Raw genomic sequence first — 6,658 nt, 5'->3', positions numbered from 1 at the left:
AACTTACAATTATAAAGCATCAATGTATTGCTTATGTAGCCAGCAAAATTGAAAAAAAAACACAGGATTATATATATTGTTAATATCTATGTTGCTCACACACACACACATCTTTATTATTAGTATTTTTGTATTTCTCTTCTGCTGTGTGGTATAGTCAAGGGGACATGATTTTATGTGTATGTTGTGAGGGGAAGCAACAATCTCAACATGTATGAATCTTGTATAGGGATCACTGCTTTTATAACAAATCTATATACACAATATCCAGTTAAAACATGATGATATGTACAATAATTGTTTCTGTATTAATTACCAGTTCTAAAAGAAACAAAAAAGTGACTGTAATGTTTATAAGTATTACTTGTATCTCATAAAAATCTTACATGTCTATAATTGTTTTCAGAAGAAAATAAATCCAATTCACCTGGAATGTTTGATGTGCTACCAGATTATGTTGTGGCTTTTGCATTTCTTTGGGACATGTTACAAATTGCACATTTCATACAAATTGTTAAACCATGGGGTTTAACTCCATTTTTGACAGAGAGGGCTTCAATTTATTAGATATGTTAGGTAATGTAGACCTATGTGGCAAACAAATTGTTAATGCACTTGAAAGTTACCAAGGAAACATGTTCAGTTACAGAGAAAAAAAAAACAATTACTCGTATTGTCTCTGCAAGTGCAGGAAATATTTGAGTTAAGTGGAGAACTACCTGCCTATGACTTAATCAAATGCCTGACACTTCACCTTAAGGCGTAACAAGTGGCTACGTGTTCCACAGAACAAATCCCAGAACATACGTCCCAAAATTATATCTACATTTTTTATAAATTCTCCCTGTACTTCTCTTTTTTTGTAAATTCTCCAGTAAGTATAAAATCTTATATTTTGCAACACTGGAAAAAAAAAAAACATAAGCTATTTAAAACTATATCAGGTTCTTCTTTCTATAGTATGTTTTTGTTCAGTGTCTGATTCACATTTCCTTATATTTAGTTGTGACATTAACATAGTTTGAAGGAGACTTGTATATTAGGTTATACAAAAAGATAGGTATTTATATTCCTTATTCAAGTTATACAATATAAATGTCTATACTTTATGCTCTATAAGCATAAATCAGAAATACTTTCATAATCCCAAATACAAAGCTGTTTTATATTTTTAAAATAATCTTAAGTGAAATTTGCTATAAAATGTATTGAAACTAAATTTGCAAATTCCAAAATAAAATGAATAACAGGGCCCTTTAAAAATCAACCATTTTACATAGCCCTGTATTCTTCTTTCCCATAGAATGAAAAACACATAAAATAACTAATAAGTTTCACAAAGAGTTGAAATCTACTGCAGCGTCTCTCCAGCTGAGCCTATGCCCACTTGGGGGTGGTACACTCAGCCAGATTCCTATTTTATATAGAGACCAAGTCAGACACTCGCTGTTTCTGTCCATTTTTTCCCTGGATTTAATTGCAACAAAGTCTCCTGTTGTGCATAACAGTAGTGTCTGTAAGAAAAAGTAAAAAGTTCTCTCTTTGAAGGACTTTGTTAAGTCCTAATGGCTATGTTGATTTCATCAACTATGGCAGTTATTTAGCCATTAGTGCTGACAATACAGCTAACAAAAATAGTGCAAAAGTGACTAAACTGAAAAGATTATTTTTGCAGCCACCGCCTGCTGGCTAAATTATGTAGCCTGGGGCCAGAAAACACAAAGAAGTTATGTGACTTTTACAACAGCTCTTATAAATATTGTGTACAGTACCTAGATTCATTTCATACCATTTTTATCATTTCTGTCTCAACATTAAATACCCATATTTAAGTTGTTTTGTTGATGAGGTGTACACAATCTAATTCTAAAAATGATTTATTATTCCATCTCCACAAACTGATAGTCAATAGATGTCACATGCTAGTATATTTTTTTTAGAAAGTATTTTATTGTTTCTTGAAAGTCTTATACAAGGTATGCACCATACTAAGATTTAAACAGAGGTAGCTTTTCTTTCTAACATTGACCACTAAGTCAGCCAACCCATTACAGTGTGGCTCTAAACAATTCTGTCTTTTCATGGAGAGATTTTTTTTTCCATTCAGTTTGCCTAAACTGATAATTGTGTTTTCAATCCTAAGGGAGAGTTATGTTCGTTAGGGCTGCACACCCGCAGGCGCTAGATGGCGAGCATAATTGGACTTTATCTGATTGGACAGTGTAGTACAGAGAAAAGGGGACCAGGGGAATAGATAATTAATAGTCTGATAACAAAGTCTGACAGCAGCCAGAATATAACCAAATTCAGATCACCCTTTTTGATTTGGCTACAGAGCTATTACCATCAAGAGATGGACAATTATACACAAATAGGTGTCTGCACCCAGACTGTCACATTTGTAATGAAATAGTGTTTGATAGATATGCAACTGGTGAATCTACTGCTTCTTAAATAGTTAATCTCAGGGTCATGTTTTATAAAAGTGTTATAATAAATGTAAAAATAGAAATGCTAAATTACCAAATAATTGCATTAACCATTTAGCTTTTAAAAGACTTTAACTCATTTCACACACACACACACACAATGTATATAAGTGTATATTTATGCTATTTTATCAATATTAGTGCTACTCTGTAAAATCCCAGCCTTTGCTTTCCCTAGATTATGGTAATAACACGATTAGGCACTAATGCTGAATGAATACATTTGCAGGGATTAATCTTCTTGCTAGATAAATGAAGCAGTGGTATCCCCTCTCTAAGCAGAGCCCTTGCTGAAGCCAGCCTGTTTAATTTGTGCATTATGCACTAACAGTAAGGGATCTTAGCAGCTGCAACCCATGGGTAGAAGCCAGGGAGGGACAGAGCTTAACCCTCTTGCTTTGTGAATACACTAAAATCAGAACTAGAATCTAGATTTGTAGACAAATGTACAAATAGACTCTAGAATTAAAGTCATCAATATTGGGGGGGGGGTGGTCAGTAAGGCTTCCACATTCTGTGCTGAGTTCTAAATGTATTGTCAGTGCTGTGGAGTATATTTACCAGCATAATTCCCCCTTCCCAGTGGGGTCCCTGTGCTTGCACAATACTGTGCCCTTAAGCCTTGCTTTATCTGTCTGCTTCCCAAGCATTGCTAGGCTGGTCACATCCTTCACTTGCCAAAGCAATGAAATGTGGTAAGATGTCTACAAATAAAAGGGATTCTGGATAGAATTAAGCTCTTTAACTAGGGGGGTAAAATAAAGCAAGTGAAGCTTGCAATGCTGGGGTATTGTGAATTATAGTTTCTACAGCAATTCAGGACTTGAAATCTAGGTGTAGCTGTTCATTTACGTTGTGCAAAGTCTGCTGGTTTACAAAAGCAAGATCTGGGCTTTCCATGTACACATTCCGGGTCTGAAGGATTATTGATTTCCTTTCTAAGCTGTAGAAAAGGTCTATTGTATGGACATACCACACATACACTTATGACTACACTAGAAAATATAGAATTATTACAGGAAAACATATTCTTGCTTTGCTAGGGAAACTTTATCTGATAGGGAGCGACACTGGCAAACTAGAATCTCTGCTTAGAATATATTTCCCTTCTCTGTCAATACTGTTATAACCATAAAATAAAAAAACACTTGCTTGTCACAACTTGGCAACAAAGTATTGTTAAACCAGCCTTTTTTCAGATTTGTAGAGATAGAAGAAATGAATACCCCTTATTAATAGTGAGAGAAAAAACATATACATCATTGCAAATGCTTACCTGGAATATTAGCAGCAGAGGGTAAAATCCTGATTTAGTACAGATACAGAAGTAATTCCACTAGAAATGTATTACAGTCCTTATTGTGCAGAAGAAATGTACAAAAAAGGCAGCCAGCTAATGAGAGCTTGTACCAGGCAAAGTCATTCCTTTTACTCTCAGTAGTGCGGGAAGGGAAAACATTCCAGTTAGTCCATACAGCCCACCTCAAAGTCTGAAGTTAAAGCAGCACCTCGCAGTGGATCTGTGTGTAGCTGATGTCACGAATAGGCTGGGCTAGTGATAGCCCTTCCCCAGTGAGGTAACCTCCTCGGCAGCCTGACTGCGCATAGCAACCACTAGAGGGCGCAGGAAGCTAAGATGCTCTCTTCAACAGAGCAGATCAAAACTGAATTCTGCACTTCTCCTGCTTGCTGTTTTATACTGAAGCTGTGATGAGTTACACAGAGAGAAAAAAAAACACGTTTCTGTAGTGTGTTATGATGTAAATGAACAGCACATAATGTGAATTCATACCTTTTTTTTTGGAGCAATTTAAAATATTTTAAGAAGGGACTATTTTGTTATTATCATTATTGGTATGAAAATGTAGCATTGCTAATAGATTAGTCTATAGATGATTATTGCTTATACTATTAAAGATGGGACGTTAAATTTACAAAACACAGATCAATGGTAGTTTTTGGATGTAGTTTCCAGATTTGAATAAAATATTTCCATGAAAATGCAAGTACACAAACCCACAATGATCACGTTATGCTAAGAAATGTACAGTCTTTTGCAATACTCCTGGGAAAAAAAAATGCTCCCCCCTGTATCTGGTGTTCTCTGCTAATGAATATTCAGTTGCTACATAGTGAAAAAGCAAAAATAGATCATTGTCCACACTTGTTTATTTTGTATTATGGATTTTACTGCTGTCAAAAATTATAGAATGAGAAGCATCAGAATTGTTACAGAAATTCAAATACGTAACAACAGGTCTTAGGAGGAGAAAAGGAGAAATTTAGAATCATTTATTCAGCCATTTAAAATTACAGGGTGGTGGAAAGGTTAGAATTTGAGAGGCAGTATTTTGGTACTGTTTTCCAGCTGCCAGATTTAATGCATGCACCTCTTTCCCTGCACTAGAATTGCACTGATATACATGCATTATATATATATATATATATATATATATATATATATATATATATATATATATAAAATAAAAAGTGTGCTTATACGTTATATCAGTTTTTTTTTTTACACAAATACCCTTTTCCCATTATGCATTGAACCCTTGAAAATGGGCTAAACGCACATGGAATGTTCCTGTACCATTCTTCAGCAGGACAAAGCTAGGGATTCATGTATACTTAGGTATACCACTTCTGACCCACGTTGTCCTCAGCAGTGGCAATGCATTGCATTTGGGAGTGTGACTTTGTCCATTTCTTTTCTGCATTTAAAGGGACATGAAACCCAATTTTTGTTTTTCTTTCATAATTCAGATAAAGAATACAATTTTAAACAACTTTCTAATTTATTTCTTTTATCTAATTTGTTTTATTCTTTTGGTATAATTTGTTGAAGGAGCAACAATGCACTAATGGTATTTAACTGAACAGATTGGTGAGCCAATCACAATCGGTATATATATGCAGCCACCAATCAACAGCTAAAACTTCTCTGCTGCGTCTGAGCTTGCCTAGATAAACCTTTCAGCAAAGGATAACAAGAGAAGGAAGCAAATTAAATGATAGAAGTAAATTGGAAAGTTGTTTAAAATTGTATTCTCTATCTGAATCACAAAATACATTTTTTGGGTTACAGGTCCCTTTAAACATAAGTTAATAGTATTTGAGGAACAAATGCTCTAACAAATTAGAGCTTCTAATGTTTGCAATAAAATAACCTTTAATTCCATAGAGTTAATTTAATTTACCCCAGTATAGAATAACACAGTTTGTATTGTATTAATACATTTTTTTTAAAAAAATTACTTTTTAAAAGTTTACATTTTTTTCAATACATTTAAAGGGACAGTCTACACCAGAATTTTTATTGTTTTAAAAGATAGATAATCCCTTTATTACCCATTCCCCAGTTTTGCATAACCAACACAGTTATAATAATATACTTTTAACCTCTGTGATTATCTTGTATCTAAGCCTCTGCAAACTGCCCCTTTTTTCAGTTCTTTTGACAGACTTGCAGTCTAGTCAAGTAGTGCCTGCTCCCAGATAACTTCATGTGCACGAGCATAGTGTTATCTATATGAAATACGTGAACTAACACCCTCTAGTGGTGAAAAACTGTTAAAATGCAATCTGAAAAGAGGTGGGCTTCAAGGTCTAAGCAATTAGGAAAATTGTTTAAAATTACATGCTCTATCTGAATCATAAAAGTTTATTTTGGCCTAGACTGTCCCTTTAAGCAACCCTGGTCATTTGTTCATTAATAATTGCATAGTTCAGATGTTTACAAACACTTAGGCAATAAAACATATATAAAATAAAAATGTTTTCACTTTGTAGCTGCAAGTTAAAAATGTATTTTGGCATTACTTTTAGTGGTTACCTGTCTCAGACTGCTGTTTACTGTGTGGGGGATGTGTACCATTGAACTACAGCTAAATGTGTATTTGTAATTAAAGCTCAAAAATACAATGAGATAAATACTTTTTGCAGCTGAAAAAACCTTTTCCCCCCTAGGGGCTCATACCACACACAGCCTAGTATTACAGAAGAGCAGAGAGTGTGGATTCTATTTTATTATTATGGATATTTTCTTGATGCAAACTTAAAAAAAAAAAAAAAGTATTCGCAATTGTAAGACAACTATGTTTTATGTCCCTTTTCTAACATATTTATCCTGAGAATGTTGTGTATTATAGACTCTTACTATCATT

General features: G+C 34.0%; 1 protein-coding gene across 1 annotated transcript in view; it reads right to left on the bottom strand.

Annotated features, from left to right (window-relative positions):
- The window catches only part of FLRT3 (fibronectin leucine rich transmembrane protein 3), a 13,920-nt gene extending 9,827 nt beyond the window's left edge, over positions 1–4,093 (bottom strand). The window contains exon 1 of the mRNA XM_053712127.1: positions 3,766–4,093. The gene's annotated coding sequence lies outside the window, so the exon portion shown is untranslated. The remainder of the gene's footprint in view (positions 1–3,765) is intronic.
- Positions 4,094–6,658: the final 2,565 nt, after the last annotated feature.

This window comes from Bombina bombina, chromosome 4 (genome assembly GCF_027579735.1).
Source record: "Bombina bombina isolate aBomBom1 chromosome 4, aBomBom1.pri, whole genome shotgun sequence".
Classification (NCBI taxonomy): domain Eukaryota; kingdom Metazoa; phylum Chordata; class Amphibia; order Anura; family Bombinatoridae; genus Bombina; species Bombina bombina.
Note: the sequence above shows the minus strand (reverse complement) of the source record. Positions and strands in the feature narration are given on the sequence as shown.